This window comes from Triticum urartu, chromosome 2A, assembly GCF_056163025.1.
Source record: "Triticum urartu cultivar PI428250 chromosome 2A, HENAU_Tu73, whole genome shotgun sequence".
Lineage (NCBI taxonomy): Eukaryota > Viridiplantae > Streptophyta > Magnoliopsida > Poales > Poaceae > Triticum > Triticum urartu.
In genome coordinates this window covers 519,575,319-519,592,132 of record NC_141874.1, presented here as the reverse complement: position 1 = coordinate 519,592,132, position 16,814 = coordinate 519,575,319, and the positions used below count along the sequence as shown (strand labels likewise).

The following is a 16,814-nucleotide window of genomic DNA, read 5'->3' as shown; positions in this document are numbered from 1 at the left end:
CCTTCTATTAGTGTCGACGTAGGGTTTTGCGAATACCATTCAATCCAAATGTGGCAAAAAGTTCTATAATGACTACCTCCACGATGTCATTCGGCTCTTGAGAAGGATCCCTACCCTGTATTTAAGTTCAGAAAACCAAACATTTTTAGCAAACAAATCCAAATTCAGTGGAGAGAACCTAAAGTGGTTAGTTTTTTAATAAAGAAAACTAATTGGGTCTGGTAGTTTATTTATGTTGTGATTTACTGAGAGTTTCGAAGTTTTGAAAGAAATTTTAAATTTTCCATTCACCACACCTCTCGTCGATATACTTAGATCCTACAGAAACTGATATTTGCTACAAATCCTTGCACTTGGGGTGGAGGCAACAACTTCATACTAGAGAGGAAGCAAGCATCAATGGTCAAAAATGGCTCAAAGATACCATCGAGCGTTGAAGGGTCGAAAGAAATCAAAGGCCGGAAATGGCCCAAAGCCACCACAAGCAATTAATGGACAGAAGACACAACATGCTCTAGATGGACCAGAACCACCACATGTTGGGGAACACAATATTTCAAAAAATTCCTACGATCACACAAGATCTATCTAGGAGATGCATAGCAACGAGAGGGGAGAGTGTGTCCACGTACCCTTGTAGACCGAAAGCTGAAGCGTTTAATAATGCGGTTGATGTAGTCGAACGTCTTCATGATCCAACCGATCCAAGCACCAAAAGTACGACATCTCCATGTTCAGCACATGTTCAGCTTGATGACGTCCCTCGAGCTCTTGATCCAGTTGAGGACGAGGGAGAGTTTCGTCAGCACGACGGCGTGTTGACGGTGATGATGAAGTTACCGCCGCAGGGCTTCGCCTAAGCTCTACAACAATATGACCGAGGTGTGTAATTGTGGAGGGGGCACCACACACGGCTAAGAGAATACTTGGTGTGACTTTGGGGTGCCCCCCTTGTCGGTGTCAAAACCGGCGGATCTCGGGTAGGGGGTCTCGAACTGTGCGTCTAAGGCTGGTGGTAACAGGAGCGGGGGACACAATGTTTACCCAGGTTCGGGCCCTCTCGATGGAGGTAATACCCTACTTCCTGCTTGATTGATCTTGATGATATGAGTATTACAAGAGTTGATCTACCACGAGATCGTAGAGGCTAAACCCTAGAAGCTAGCCTATGATTATGATTGTTGTTCTCCTACGGACTAAACCCTCCGGTTCATATAGACACCGGAGGGGGCTAGGGTTACACAGAGTCGGTTACGAGGGAGGAGATCTACATATCCGAATTGCCAAGCTTGCCTTCCACGCAAAGTAGAGTCCCACCCGGACACGGGACGAAGTCTTCATAGTCCAACAGCCCGGCCAAAGTATATAGTCCGGCTATCCGAGGACCCCCTAATCCAGGACTCCCTCAGTAGCCCCTGAACCAGGCTTCAATGACGATGATTCCGGCGCGCAGATTGTCTTCGACATTGCACGGCGGGTTCCTTCTCTGAATACTCCATAGAAGATTTTGAACACAAGGATGGTGTCCGGCTCTGCAAAACAAATTCCACATACCACCGTAGAGAGTATATTATTCCACAAATCTAATCTGCAGACAACTTTTCATAACGTGACGTGCTGCCGTGTCCTGGTCATTATGAACCGTTTTCCCTTCCTGCCACTGCACATGTTGCGAGGCGCCTTTATTGGCACGTCTTGTCGACGCAGAGATCGTGTTCCCCTTATCACGGGATTCTCATCAATACGGATATGGGTAACCCAACCGTGCCATCAATCGCGGCGCTTGGGGAATAAGCGATTTTATGGGGCAAGTAGGGAGGTGCACAGTTTCTACCGCCGTTATAAAGGGACAAGGATTCCTCTTTTTCACCCACACCTTCTCCTTCCCCTGCCCATCCATTCCCGCCCACTCGAGCTCCAGCGCCCAAGTTCTCATCTTCACCGCAAAGCCATTCTGAACATGTCCGGAGCGGGAGGCAAGTGGATGGTCTCCTCCGTTACGGAGGAGAACATTATGAAGCTCCGGGGAGCCGGATACCTGGCCGCAGACATCGCGCACCGGCTCCCAGACGCGGGGCAGATCGTCCCTACTCCAGAACCCCATGAGAGGGTTGTATTCCTAACCCACTTCGTCTACGGACTGGGATTTCCCTTCCACCCATTTGTTCGTGGGCACATGTTCTATTACAGGCTGTACTTCCATGATCTGGCCCCCAATTTCATCCTCAACATCTCGGCGTTTATCGTCGTGTGTGAGGCCTTCCTCCGCATCAAGCCCCACTTCGGCCTGTGGCTGAAGACCTTCAACGTGAAACCGAAGGTGGTGGTCGGCCAACAAGCGGAGTGCAGAGGCGCCATGGTGGGAAAAATACCCAATGTCACCTGGCTCGAAGGCTCCTATGTGGAGACCGTGAAGGGGTGGCAATCGGGGTGGTTCTAAATCACCGAGCCACGCGACACCAACTGGGTGGCAGCCCCCAAATTTCGATCCGGCATCCCCATGCGGCTCACCTCCTGGAAAGAGAAGGGCCTATCCTGGGTTCATCGGTGGAGCTGACCGGACTCCAGAACTGTGTTAAAAATATGATAAGCAAGAAAATCAAGCTTGTCAACATGGTCCAGGTCATGCTCTTCCGCAGGATCCTTCCGTGTCAAAGACGGGCATTCAATATGTGGGAGTTCGACCCGGCCAAGCACCAGACGCTCCGAGAGCTTTTCGACACGACGCACCAAGACGTCTGGAAGGTGTTGTTCAAGGCCGCCGAGGTACCTCCTCCCCTTACCGAGGATCGCGGACTCAGCGCAAAGCGCCCTACCAATCCGGTAAGCTCTTTATATCTCATAAGATGTTCCTTTCCCCAGTATAATCATGTGAGGGATCTGAGCCTCCATGCCATTTTAACAGGACTGGGTAGCGATAGCCGAGCGGATCGATTGTCCGGCCCTGCCCGAAGATCCAGCTAGGGCTCTCTTAACGGAGATGCTGGTTTTGGCGCCCTATGAGGCACCGGAGAAGAAGGCCAAGAAGAAGGCCACGGGGACCAAGAAAGGTCTCCGGCGCAAGGTTGTATCGGACTCATCGTCCGAAAACACCGAGGTGCACTCCTCCCACAAAAACGAGGAGGAGGAAGAGGAAAGTTCTCTCCCCCCAACCGGGGATGACAAGAAAAGGAAGGCCGCCCCATCTGGGGAGGCCAAAGGGTCCAAGAAGGGAAGGACCCTCCTTCCAGACCACTCCACAACAGCCGCTTACAGCGACAAGGAGTGGTTTCCCAGGGACAAGCCCCTGGTGAAGTCGTAAGTATCCGGATACTATAATAGTTTTGGTATGTTTTGTTTTATTGCTTCTTATCATGTCAAACATGATCATGCAGTCCATGCAAATCCCATATCAACGTATCCTCTTCGGATGAGTCTTTGGGCCAGTCGGTCGATGAACAACGATTCACTCCCGACAGCCACCTCCCCCCGGCCCACGGACGACATCGAGGTGTTGTCTCAAAGGGCACCGAACCAAGGGGAGATAATTCTGGAAGCGCCCCAAGGCGACATCCCAGATGCTGGGCGCATGGGGGGCAAGACTCCCGTGGGCTCTAATGACGGGGGCCGCAGCAAGTTTGGCCCCCAGCCGGATACTGCGCCAGAACCTCCAGTGGTTCTGGATTCTGTCAGGCGACCCCTCCCTAAGGGGGGCGAGCCATCTGTGCCGATGGCCTTTGTCCATCCAGAGGCATCGGACAACTTGCTGGAAGCGCTTCGCGGCGCTTCCATTGAGAAGAGCACCGCACTACCATAAGTGCGGTGGTCGAGAAGGTTCGGTCCACCAAAAGCGGACTGACCGAAGCCTGTGCCAGCCTCCTAACAGGCTTTGAGGTAAGTAATCAAATTATGAGAAAATATCACAACATAGACAGTAACCCCTGATGCTCTGTTTGGTGTTCGCAAAGAAAGGCCAAACAGAGGATCAAATAATAATCACAGGAGTCTAATCAGAATATGTCTATGTGAATAAGCAGGCTTCGCTGCTGGCCGCTGCCGCTCGTACTGCGGAGGTCTCCGGACTGAAGCGGGAGCTTGAGCAGTCCGAGGAAGAGCTCGGCCTTACCAAGAGGCAGCTCAAAGAGAACAAAGGTAAGTGATACCCCGTCTGTATATTTATAAAGAAAAAAATGGTTATTAGATCATAGAATCATCATGAATTTTGCTAGAGGACACGACCGAAGTGGCGGCCCTGAAGAAGGCGTTGTCCGAGGCCAAAGACAAAGCGGCCAAGGAGCGCATCGAGCGAGAGAAGCAAGAGGCCCGAGCGGTGAGGTTTAGCAAGAGCTCCAGGATTTTGTCAAGAGATATGAGTCCTTGGAGCGTGACTCTAAGACGTAGGGGTCCGAGCTTGCGAAGGCCCTCAAGAACGCACAAAATGCCAAGGCCGAAGCCCAAAAGGCCCTTCATGAGATTCAGGCGGTCAAGAAGATAGCGGCGGGTAAGGCATTCATTATGCAAAGCAAGCTTGTGAAGGAAACTTTCCTTTTACTTACCCAAATTCGGAGCTCTCCAGGAGTGTTCGTAGATCTACCCAGCAGCGTATTGGACGCCGCGGAGTTCTACCGGGCCGAGGAAGGGAGCTCGATGGAGAAGTTGTTCTGGTCTCAATATACTGGGACTGAACATCCGATGCCCTTGAGCGACCAGTTGAAGCAACTGGTCGAGCTTCACAAGGCGTCCGAACTGGCCATGAAGGGTCTCATAGTCCGAATGTGGCCTGGCGAGCCCCTGCCTGGCAGCTACTTCGGCCTGGTAAAGCGGCTTGTGAATGCCTGCCCACAATTTGGAGTCATAAAGCGGTTCGTCTGCATTGAAGGTGCGCGCAGGGCCTTTGCCCGTGCGAAAGTGCACTGGGCGAAGATGGACGCCGAAAAGCTGGTGAAGGAGGGGCCACCGGAGGGCAAGGAGCATCGCCACCCCGAAAAGTATAATGACAGTGTCCTGAAGGGTGCCCTCCTTGTGGTGGAGGAATGTGCTAAGGATGTAATATATGAATGAATGTACTCATGTGATCCTATAATATGAAAACGAGTTCATGTGCGCTATATAACGCTTGTCGATTTAAAATATTACCTTCTGTGCGGCCATTTATAAAATCTGAGAGTTGGCCAGTCGTCGGCTTCTGCTCCCATGTAACTAGTACTGAGGTGTCAGGGATAAATCTTAAACACTCTTTATCCAATTTTTTTGGTCCTTTAAGGGGTGTTTAGCACAGCGAACAAGGCAATCGGACTATACAGCTTTATCACTCTCACTTAGCCATAGAAGTCTACAATTTTAAATTTTGGCGAAGCCCCTAGTATTTGGAAGGCCGAACTTGGGGTGTTATATACGCCTAAATCGGACAAGGCCGATTCCTCGCCCGAAGCGGAAAAAATCTTTAAGGATTTGAGACCTCTCGAACAGCGACCAGCTCTCGCCGCATCATGACAGTCATTTTTTGGCTTTCTCTACTGAGGTGCTCATCCGGAAAAACCGGGACACAATCGCAGTAGTTCTCTCAGTGCTACCTTAGCCGATATAGCGGAACGTAAGGTACCAAAACATGGGAGCCGGGCAAACCCAACTATTGACCAAGACATGATTCGGAGCTGATGCATATAATGCTATAAGTTCAGGGTGCCGCACTGTCAAAAGTGTTCGGACTTTTCTTGTCGTGTTATGGGGTACACTGAAGCCCCTAGCGCCCTGGACGTACCAGAATGTACGGGTGCAATTTGTCGTAAATAAGCAGACAAGAAAAAAGATGAAAAATGCAATAATAAGCTAACACTGTGCATTGTTATTTACATGATACGTCAAAGCAGACATATACAAGTAGTGCAATAAGAAAAAAAATAGGACTATTTGACATGTCCTATCCAAGGTCAGGCTGCGTGTGGGTATGTAAAACAGGTATAGCGATTGTTATCAGAGACCACCTGGGGATTCCCTTGTACGTCAAAGCTTCTTGCTTCCTTGGTGTTTCCTTCTCGTGATAGGTCCGATAATCATGGTATTGGAGAGGGCCTTCAGAGAATAGGGTCCTGAAAGGAAGAAAATGCTAAAGATATACGGGTCCTGAGGCGGTTGAGCCGCATTGTGGGCCTTGCCATAGCCGTGCCTCCGCCTATGCCCATGGTATCTTGAGTGCGTAATTATGTACGCGCGGCGCAAATTTCGCCGCTTGACTGGGACTAGGACGGAGGCCGAATTTCTAAGCGAGCTCAGAACGTGTCAGGCGATCCTGTTGCAGGGTACTCCAGACTCGCTTGAAGGTGTCCAGGGGCTTTATCGCCGAATTGGCGGTTTGCCTCAGAAGGCTGCTTTGTACTTCTGCTGCGAGGGCCGCAATGTGCTCCTCCGTACGGAGCGAGCGCTCTGTGTTTCCATTAACTGTTATAACCCCGCGAGGTCCTAGCATTTTGAGCTTGAGGTAAGCATAATGCGGTACCACATTGAATCTGGCGAATGCGGTTCGTCCGAGCAGTGCGTGATAGCCACTGCGGAAGGGGACGATATCGAAGATCAACTCCTCGCTTCGGAAGTTGTCCGGAGATCCAAATATCACTTCTAGTGTGATTGAGCCCGTGCAACAGGCCTCTACACCTGGTATGACACCTTTAAAGGTGGTTTTTGTGGGTTTGATCCTTGAGGGGTCGATACCCATTTTGTGCACTGTATCCTGATAGAGCAGGTTCAGGCTGCTTCCCCCGTCCATAAGGACTTGAGTGAGGTGAAATCTGTCAATGATGGGGTCAAGGACCAATGCGGCAGAACCGCCATGACGGATACTTGTAGGGTGGTCCCTGTGATCGAAAGTGATCGGACAAGAAGACCATGGGTTGAACTTTGGGGCGACTGGCTCCATCGCATAGATGTCCCTTAGTGCACGCTTCCGTTCCTGCTTGGGAATATGGGTTGCGTATATCATGTTCACTGTTTTCACTTGGGGAGGAAATTTCTTCTGTCCTCCTGTGTTTGGCGGTTAGGGCTCCTCCTCGTCGTCGCTATGCAGCCCCTTTTCCTTGTTTTCGGCATTCAACTTGCCGGCCTGTTTGAACACCCAGCATTCTCTGTTGGTGTGGTTGGCTGGTTTATCGGGGGTGCCGTGAATTTGACACGAGTGATCGAGTATGCGGTCCAAACTGGATGGGCCCGGATTGCTTCTTTTGAACGCCTTTTTCCGCTACTGGATTTAGAGCCACTGAATCCGGCATTCACTGCCGTGTCTTCGGCATTGTCACCGTTGTTGCGATGCTTGTGTCTGTTGCGACGTGGCTTGCCGTTGCTATCTCTGGCATCTGAATTGCCAGGATTTCTTGATGTGTTGTTGCTGCGAGCCAGCCAGCTGTCCTCGCCCACACAAAAGCGGGTCATGAGTGTCGTGAGGGCTGCCATGGACTTCATCTTCTCTTGGCCGAGGTGTCGGGCGAGCCATTCGTCACGGATGTTATGCTTAAATGCCGCTAAGGCCTCGGCATCCGGACAATCGACAATTTGGTTCTTTTTAGTTAGCAACCGAGTCCAGAATTTCCTGGCTGACTCCCCGGGCTGTTGGGTTATGTGACTCAAGTCATCAGTATCCGATGGTCGCACATAAGTGCCCTGGAACCTGTCAAGGAATGCGCCTTCCAAGTTCTCCCAACTGCCAATGGAGTTTGCCGGCAGGCTATTCAGCCAATGTTGAGCCGGTCCTTTGAGTTTTAGTGGGAGGTACTTGATGGCATGTAGATCGTCACCGCGGGCCATGTGGATGTGGAGGAGGAAATCTTCAATCCATACCGCGGGGTCTGTTGTACCATCATATGATTCAATGTTTACGGGTTTAAACCCTTCTGGGAATTCGTGATCCATTACTTCATCGGTGAAGCATAGGGGGTGTGTGGCGCATCTGTGCCGGGCTATATCACGACGCAGTTCATATGAGTCTTGTCTGCTATATTTGGCCCGGCCAGATTTGCTTTTAGTATATCCGGCGTGACGGTCGTCGTCACGCGTTGGGGCGCGCCCCCGTGATCCGTAGATCGATCTTGTATGTCCTGCTTTGTTTTCCAATACGTCTCGCAGGTCCTGCGTGTAGCCCCGGGCCTTGGTGTTTTTGTTTGACTGGCGACGGGGTGCAGGCTGAACTTCGGGCTGGTATGCCGCTTTGTCTCGGCCACGAGGTGGCCGGTCAGCCGCATCATACACTGGTAGTGTAGGCTTTAATGCTTCCTCCTCGAGTTGGGGTAGCAACCTGCGCTTTGGGTAACTTTTGGTTGGGCGCTTGGGTTCGTATTCCTCGGCTGCCAGGACCTCGGTCCATCTATCCGCTAGCAGATCTTGATCAGCTTGAAGTTGTTGTTGCTTTTTCTTCAGGCTTTTTGCTGTGGCTATAAGCCGGCGCTTGAAGCGCTCCTGCTCGACGGGATCCTCAAGCACGATGAATTCTTCGTCGCCGAGGCTCACCTCGTCTCCGGAGAGGGGCATGTAATTGTCATCCCCTGATTCTCCGTCTGTCGCCTGTTCCATAGGGCTCACTTGCCCATCCTCCCGCTCGAAGCCTGGCTGGAGGGGATTGTCTTCGTCTTCGGCACTGTCCGCAGCGTTATTGTCTCTTGTACTGGTATCGTTGCTTTTGCTATGGCGGGGCTTAGAGCGGCGTCGATGATGCCGGTGCTTAGATTGCTTCTCGAGGGGATTATCCTCCGTTGCCTTGTTGCCATTGCTTTCTTTGGGGTGTCCACCATGTATATATCATATGATGAGGTGGCTGTCCAGCGCCCTGTGGGCGGTGGTTCTGTTCTTCTCCTGCATCATCGTCCATACCGTCGATGTCTTCGGAGCCGAAATCAAGCATGTCGGTTAAGTCGTCGACAGTGGCTATTAAGTGGGTGGTGGGTGGGGAATGAATTTCGTCGTCCTCTTCCCACTCGAGCCGGACATAGTTCGGCCGAGGGTCTCCTGACAAGGATAGAGACCTCAATGAATCTAGCACATCACCCAAGGGCGAGTGTTGAAAAATATCCGCGGAGGTAAACTCCATGATCGGTGCCCAATCAGATTGGATAGGCACGGACGCAGGTGGTTCGGAGCCTGTGGCCGGGGACGAATCCAAGGGTCCAGTAACACAGGTCTCATGGGAGGTGAAGTCGGTATTCGGCTCTATCGCCGCTGAGTGTGCGGCCTCCGTGGCGGGGTCCATCAACCCGTCCTCGGACGGCACGATCTGCTCCGGATTGAGGGCCGGAGTAGCCACAGGTGTGATCTCCCGAACACCGTCCGACGGTAGAGCTAAGTCATGCTCGTCGTGACTGTGCGGCGCACCTGACATGGACTCGAATCCGTCGAAGATCAAGTCTCCGCGGATGTCGGCAGTATAGTTCAAGCTTCCAAACCTGACCTGATGGCCAGGGGCGTAGCTCTCGATCTGCTCTAGATGGCCAAGCAAGTTGGCCCGCAGTATGAAGCCGCCGAATACGAAGATCTGTCCGGGGAAAAAAACCTCACCCTGGATCGCATCGTTGCCGATGATCGAAGGAGCCATCAAGCCTTTACGTGACGGCACAGTGGAACTCTTAATGAAAGCACCAATGTCGGTGTCAAAACCGGTGGATCTCGGGTAGGGGGTCCCAAACTATGCGTCTAAGGCTGATGGTAACAGGAGGCGGGGGACACAATGTTTACCCAGGTTCGGGCCCTCTCGATGGAGGTAATACCCTACTTCATGCTTGATTGATCTTGATGATATGAGTATTACAAGAGTTGATCTACCACGAGATCGTAGAGGCTAAACCCTAGAAGCTAGCCTATGATTATGATTGTTGTTCTCCTACGGACTAAACCCTCCAATTTATATAGACACCGGAGGGGGCTAGGGTTACACAGAGTCGGTTACAAGGGAGGAGATCTACATATCCGAATTGCCAAGCTTGCCTTCCACGCAAAGGAGAGTCCCACCCGGACACGAGATGAAGTCTTCATAGTCCAACAGTACGGCCAAAGTATATAGTCCGGCTGTCCGAGGACCCCCTAATCCAGGACTCCCTCACCCCTCCCACGTATATAAAGGGGGAGGAGAGGAGGCCGGTCGAAGGGCGGGCGCGCCAAGGGGGGGAGTCCTACTTGGACTCCCGGTCCAAGTAGGATTCGCGCCCCCCTTTCCTTTCCGGAGAAGGAGGGAAGGGGAAAGAGGTGGAGGAGAAGAAGGAAAGGGGGGCCACCACCCCCAACCCTAGTCCAATTCGGTTTGGGCTTGGGGGGCGCCTCGACCTGGCCGCTGCCCCCTCTCTCCACTAGATTCCATGAAGGCCTAATAACCCCCCCCCCGGGGGGGGGGGGTCCGGTAACCTCCCGGTACTCCAGAAAATGTCTGAACCTTTCCGAAACCATTCCAGTGTCCAAACATAACCTTCCAATATATCAATCTTTATGTCTTGACCATTTCGAGACTCCTCATCATGTTCGTGATCTCATCTGGGACTCCGGACAAACTTCGGTTCATCAAATCACATAACTCATAATACAAATCGTCATCGAACGTTAAGCGTGCAGACCCTATGAGTTCGAGAACTATGTAGACATGGTCGAGACACATCTCTAGTCAATAACCAATAGCGGAACCTGGATGCTCATATTGGCTCCTACATATTCTACGAAGATCTTTATCGGTCAAACCGCATAACAACATATGTTGTTCCCTTTTTCATCGGTATGTTACTTGCCCGAGATTCGATCGTCGGTATCATCATACCTAGTTCAATCTCGTCACGCAAGTCTCTTTACTCGTTCTGTAATGCATCATCCCGTACCTAATTCATTAGTCACATTGCTTGCAAGGCTCATAGTGATGTGCATTACCGAGAGGGCCCAGAGATACCTCTTCGATACACGGAGTGACAAACCCTAATCTCGATTTATGCCAACTCAACAAACACCTTTGGAGACACCTGTAGAGCATCTATATAATCACCTAGTTACGTTGTGACATTTGATAGCACACAAGGTGTTCCTCCGGTATTCAGGAGTTGCATAATCTCATAGTGAGAGGAACATGTATAAGTCATGAATAAAGCAATGGCAATAAAACTAAACGATCATTATGCTAAGCTAACAGATGGGTCTTGTCCATCACATCATTCTCCTAATGATGTGATCATGTTCATCAAATGACAACACATGTCTATGGTTAGTAAACTTAACCATCTTTGATTAACGACCTAGTCAAGTATAGGCATACTAGGGACACTCTGTTTTGTCTAGGTATTCACACATGTACTAAGTTTCCGGTTAATACAATTATAGCATGAATAATAAACATTTATCATGATATAAGGAAATATAAATAACAACTTTATTATTGCCTCTAGGGCATATTTCCTTCAGTCTCCCACTTGCACTTGAGTCAATAATCTAGTTCATATCGTCATGTGATTTAACAGCTATAGTTCACATCTTTATGTGATTAGTTCACATCGCCATGTGACTAATACCCAAAGGGTTTTACTAGAGTCAATAATATAGTTCACATTACTATGTGATTAACACCCAAAGAGTACTAAGGTGTGGTCATGTTTTTCTTGTGAGAGAAGCTTAGTCAATGGGTCTGTCACATTCATAGCCGTATGTATTTTGCAAATTTTCTGTGTCTACAATGCTCTGCATGGAGCTACTCCAGCTAATTGCTCCCACTTTCAATATATATCCAGATTTAGACTTAGAGTCATCCGGGTCGGTGTAAAAGCTTGCATCGATGTAACTCTTTACAACGAACTCTTTATCACCTCCATAACCGAGAACTATCTCCTTAGTCTTCTAAGGATAATTTTGACCGCTATCCAGTGATACACTCCTAGATCAATATCGTACCCCCTTGCCAAACTCATGGCAGGGCACACAATAGGTTTGGTACACAACATAGCGTACTTTATAGAACCTATGGCTGAGGCATGTATAGGGAATGATTTTCATTCTCTTTCTATTTTTTGCTGTGGTCGTGTTTTGAGTCTTACCCAACTTTACACCTTGCAATATAGGCAAGAACTCCTTCTTTTGACTGTTCCATTTTGAACTACTTCGAAATCTTGTCAAGGTATGTACTCATTGAAAAATCTTATCAAGCGTCTTGATCTATCTCTATAGATCTTTATGCCCAATATGTAAGCAGCTTCACCGAGGTCTTTCTTTGAAAAACTCCTTTCAACCACTCCTTATTGCTTTCCAGAAAATTCTACATCATTTTCGATCAACAATATGTCATTCACATATAGTTATCAGAAAGGCAGTTGTGCTCCCACTCACTTTCTTGTAAATACATGCTTCACCGCAAGTCTGTATAAAACTATATGCTTTGATCAACTCATCAAAGCATATATTCCAACTCCGAGATGCTTGCACCAGTCCATAGATGGATCACTGGAGCTTGCATATTTTGTTAGCACCTTTAGGATTGACAAAACCTTCTGGTTGTATCATGTACAACTCTTCTTTAATAAATCCATTAAGGAATGCAGTTTTGACATGCATTTGTCAAATTTCATAAAATGTGGCAATTGCTAACATGATTCGGACAAACTTTAAGCATCGATACGAGTCAGAAAATCTCATTGTAGTCAACACCTTAAACTTGTCAAAAACCCTTTTCGACAAGTCGAGCTTTGTAGATGGTAACACTACTATCAACGTCTGTCCACACTTTGTTCTCATACATGGATTCTATATTAGATTTCACGGCCTCAAGCCATCTATCGGAATCTGGGCTCATCATCGCTTCCACATAGTTTGTAGGTTCATCATGGTCTAGTAACATGACTTCTAGAATAGGATTACCGTACCACTCTAGGGTGGACCATACTCTGGTTGACCTACGAGGTTCGGTAGTAACTTGATCTGCAGTTTCATGATCATCATCATTAGCATCCTCACTAATTGGTGCAGGAATCACTGGAACTAATTTCTGTTATGAACTACTTCCCAATTTGGGAGAAGGTACAATTACCTCATCAAGTTCTACTTTCCTCCCACTCACTTTTTTCAAGAGAACCTCCTTCTCTAGAAAGGATCCATTCTTAACAACAAAGATCCTGCCTTTGGATCTGTGATAGAAGGTATACCCAACAGTTTCTTTTGGGTATCCTATGAAGACACACTTCTCTGATTTGGGTTCGAGCTTATTAGGCTGAAACCTTTTCACATAAGCATCTCAACCCCAAACTATAATAAATGACAGCTTAGGTTTCTTGATAAACCACATTCATATGGTGTCGTCTCAACGGATTTAGACGGTGCTTTTGTGACGCCCCCGATTCAATCATACACTAATCATACACGCAAACGTGTACGATCAAGATCAGGGACCCACGGGAAGATATCACAACACAACTCTACAAATAAAATAAGTCATACAAGCATCATATTACAAGCCAGGGGCCTCGAGGGCTTGAATACAAGAGCTCGATCATAGACGAGTCAGCGGAAGCAACAATATCTGAGTACAGACATAAGTTAAACAAGTTGCCATAAGATGGCTAGCACAAACTGGGATACAGATCGAAAGAGGCGCAGGCCTCCTGCCTGGGATCCTCCTAAACTACTCCTGGTCATCGTCAGCGGGCTGCTCGTAGTAGTAGGCACCTCCCGAGTAGTAGTAGTCATCATCGACGGTGGCGTCTGGCTCCTGGGCTCCAACGTCTGGTTGCAGCAATCGGGTATAGGAAGGGGGAAAAGGGGGAGTAAAGCAACCGTGAGTACTCATCCAAAGTATTCGCAAGCAAGGAGCTACACTACATATGTATGCATTGGTATCAAATGGATTAAGGGTATCATATGTGGACTGAACTGCAGAATGCCGGAATAAGAGGGGGATAGCTAGGCCTTTCGAAGACTACGCTTCTGGTAACCTCCATCTTGCAGCAGGAGAAGAGAGTAGAAGATAAGTTCACCAAGTAACATCGCATAGCCTAATCCTAACCGATGATCCTCTCCTCGTCGCCCTGTTAGAGAGCGACCACCGGGTTGTATCTGGCACTTGGAAGGGTGTGTTTTATTAAGTATCCGGTTCTAGTTGTCATAAGGTCAAGGTACAACTCCAAGTCGTCCTGTTATCGAAGATCACGGCTATTCGAATAGATTAACTTCCCTGCAGGGGTGCACCACATAACCCAACACGCTCGATCCCATTTGGCCGGACACACTTTCCTGGGTCATGCCCGGCCTCGGAAGATCAACACGTCGCAGCCCTACCTAGGCACAACAGAGAGGTCCGCACGCCGGTCTAAATCCTATGGTGCAGGGGTCTAGGTCCATCGCCCTTTGCACACCTGCACGTTGCGAACGCGGCTGGAGAGTAGACCTAGCAACCTCCATTACAAAGGAAGTTGCGTTGCGCGGTCCAACCCGGCGCGCGTCGCTCAGTCGCTGACGTCACGAAGGCTTCGGCTGATACCACGACGTCGAGTGCCCATAACTGTCCCCGCGTAGATGGTTAGTGCGTATAGGCCAGTAGCCAGACTCAGATCAAATACCAAGATCTCGTTAAGCGTGTTATTTTGAAATAACCACAGACGCCGACCAGGGCCAGGCCCACCTCTCTCCTAGGTGGCCTCAACCTGCCCTGTCGCTCCGCCACAAAGCAACAGTCGGGGCCCATTGGGAACCCAGGCCCACCTCTACCGGGATGGAGCCACCTGCCCCTTCAGCCCCCATCTCCGAACAATATCATAACTAATGTAACAATATAAGTATATATCATATGCCCGTGATCACCTCCCGAGTGATCACAGCCCGATAGTATAGCATGGCAGACGGACTAGAATGTAGGGCCACTGATGTAGTACTCGCAACCTATACTAAGCATGTAGGATTGCAGGTAAGGTATCAACAGTTGTAGCAACAATGACAGTCTATGCATCAGGATAGGATTAACGAAAAGCAATAACATGCTACACTACTCTAATGCAAGCAGTAGAGATGAATAGGCGATATCTGGTGATCAAGGGGGGGCTTGCCTGGTTGCTCTGGCAAGAGAGAGGGGTCGTCAACAGCGTAGTCGATCGGGGCACCAGCAGCGGCGTCAGTCTCGTAGTCTATCGGAGAGAAGAGAGGGAAGAAGCAATGAATATAATGCAAACAGATGCATAGTGATGCATGACATGACAAGTAGCGGTGCTAGGGGTGCCCTAACGCGGTATGAGGTGATACCGGTGAAAGGGGGAAAACATCCGGGAAAATATCCCCGGTGTTTCGCGTTTTTGGACAAATGAATCGAAGGGGGAAAGTTGCATGTTCGCTATGCTAGAGACGTGCAGCGGACAATTGGACCGTGTATTCAAATTCGTCTCGTCGTTCTGAGCAACTTTCATGTAGAAAACATTTTCATCCGAGCTACGGTTTATTTTCTATGATTTTTCAAAGTTTTAAATGATTTTCTAAATTTTCTTATTTGTTTTTGATTTTGAAAATCAGCAGTTAAAAACTGGATACACCCGGTGCAGTGCACCAGAGGTGCACCAGTGAGGCTGACTAGTGGGTCCAATCAACTGCTGACCAAGCAGTTGACTGGTCCACGGTTGACCGGTCAAAGGTCCTGTGGGACTCGGTTGTCATACCCTGTAATATTTTAACAGTGTTTAGTTAATTTCTAATTAGGCTTATTAGAGGGTGGCCCACCTGTCTTAAGGCTATATCTAATCTAATAAAAAAAGTAACCTAATCAAATGGGGTCCATACGTCATAGTGTAGCAACCAACCTAACTAGTACTACCAATTAGTCCTAATCTAATTTGCATGCCCGGCCAGTGTGGCTGTGCACACCCACGCACACAGCATGGCCGACATGGCCATTAGAAGCAGCAAAGTAGCGCATAGCAGCGGCAGCAACTAAGCAATGGCAGCAGCGGCAGAAGCTAAGCAGCTAAGCAACGGCAGAAGCAGAAGGCAGCAACAGGGGCAGCGCTAGGCCGCGGGCGGCAGTAGGGGCGGCAGTAGGCGATGGCCGGCGAGCAGCGGCACGCGGAGGCAAGGTCAAGGCGTGCGCGCGGTGGCAGCAGTACGCAGCAACAACAGATGGCTGTTAAGCAGCAGCAGCTCACGCACACATGTATGTACGCGTACACGCAAGCTCGGATGTGCTCGGGGACGGCAAACGGCGACCGAATCAAGGTTGGGGAAGAGGGGAATCGGCGGAGAAGCTCACCGTGGAGCTCATGGACGAGGTTAGGGAGTGCGGGGGTGGCCGGATATGTCGAGCCCGATGACGAGTTGCGACGGCCGTGGCGAAGAAGACCGGCGATGGCGAGCGTACGACGTGGTCCAACTCAATTCAAGGCACGTAGGCGAAGTAGTGGACAACGAGGAAACTCCTGGGCATCCTCCCGGGCGCCGGGGAGGCCAGTGGGCGCGACGACCACCGCAACCATGGCAAGCACCGTTCGTGCGATGACTATTTTGACGGGAGTGAGCGGACGAGGGGAAAATGAGGGCTAGGGTTTGTCAAGGGGGTCAGGGGTGTGCTTATCCATATCGGGGCACCGGTGGATGGTCGACAGGTGGTCATCTATGGCCTGGACGGCGTGCGCGCGTGCTCAGTGCCATGGCCTCTGCCTCTGTCCAGAGGTAGGGGAAAAGGCCGGCCAGGTGGGCGGGGCCTGATACAGTTAAGTGTTGGGCTTCACACTGTAGCACTAGGCTTTAGGTGTACAATGTGTGCTTTTCTCTTTAATCTATCTGTAATTTAAAAAGCTATTGCTTTGCAATTAATTTGGTCACCATTTGATCTTTGTTAGATGCGATATTTAACACAAAAATACTTGGCT

At 49.6% G+C, this 16,814-nt stretch overlaps 1 long non-coding RNA gene across 1 annotated transcript; it reads right to left on the bottom strand.

The window, feature by feature from the left end:
- Positions 1-13,422: 13,422 nt before the first annotated feature.
- On the bottom strand, positions 13,423-16,432 carry LOC147985708 (uncharacterized). Its single transcript, XR_015615140.1, has 3 exons — positions 16,196-16,432; positions 15,009-15,086; positions 13,423-13,692 (listed from the first exon to the last, which is right to left on the bottom strand). It is a non-coding gene; the product is annotated as an uncharacterized LOC147985708 (long non-coding RNA).
- Between the last annotated feature and the right edge of the window lie 382 nt (positions 16,433-16,814).